The sequence below is a fragment of the Otolemur garnettii genome, unplaced genomic scaffold (genome assembly GCF_000181295.1).
Source record: "Otolemur garnettii isolate 467f Iridium unplaced genomic scaffold, OtoGar3 scaffold00219, whole genome shotgun sequence".
Lineage (NCBI taxonomy): Eukaryota > Metazoa > Chordata > Mammalia > Primates > Galagidae > Otolemur > Otolemur garnettii.
The window spans coordinates 1867044-1867669 of NW_003852614.1; positions in this window are offsets into that span (position 1 = coordinate 1867044).

Below are 626 nucleotides of genomic sequence, written 5' to 3' on the forward strand. Positions count from 1 at the left end.
TTATATTTGTTAAAGGTAGTACTCAATATGACGAGATTTCAATTATCAATATTTATGCACCCAATCTGAATGCACTTCAATTTTTAAGAGACACTTTAACAGACACGAGCAACCTGATTACTCCCAGCTCCATCATTGTCAGAGATTTTAATACCCCTTTAGCAGTACTGGACAGATCATCCAACAAGAAGCTTAGTAACGAAATTCTAGATTTAAACCTAACCATTCAGCATCTGGACTTAACGGACATCTATAGAACACTTCACCCTAATAAAACTGAGTACACATTTTATTCATCAGCCCACGGAACATACTCCAAAATAGGTCACATCCTAGGTCACAAGTCTAACCTCAGCAAATTTAAAAGAATAGAAATTATCCCTTGCATCTTCTCAGACTACCACGGAATAAAAGTTGAACTCAGAAACAACAGGAACTTGCAGACCCAAACAAAATCGTGGAAGGTAAATAACCTTATGCTCAATGACACTTGGGTCAAAGATGAGATCAAGAAGGAAATTACCAAATTCTTGGAACTAAACAACAATGAAGAGATGAGTTATCAGAACCTCTGGGATACCACAAAGGCAGTCCTAAGAGGGAAATTTATCGCACTGCAAGCTTTC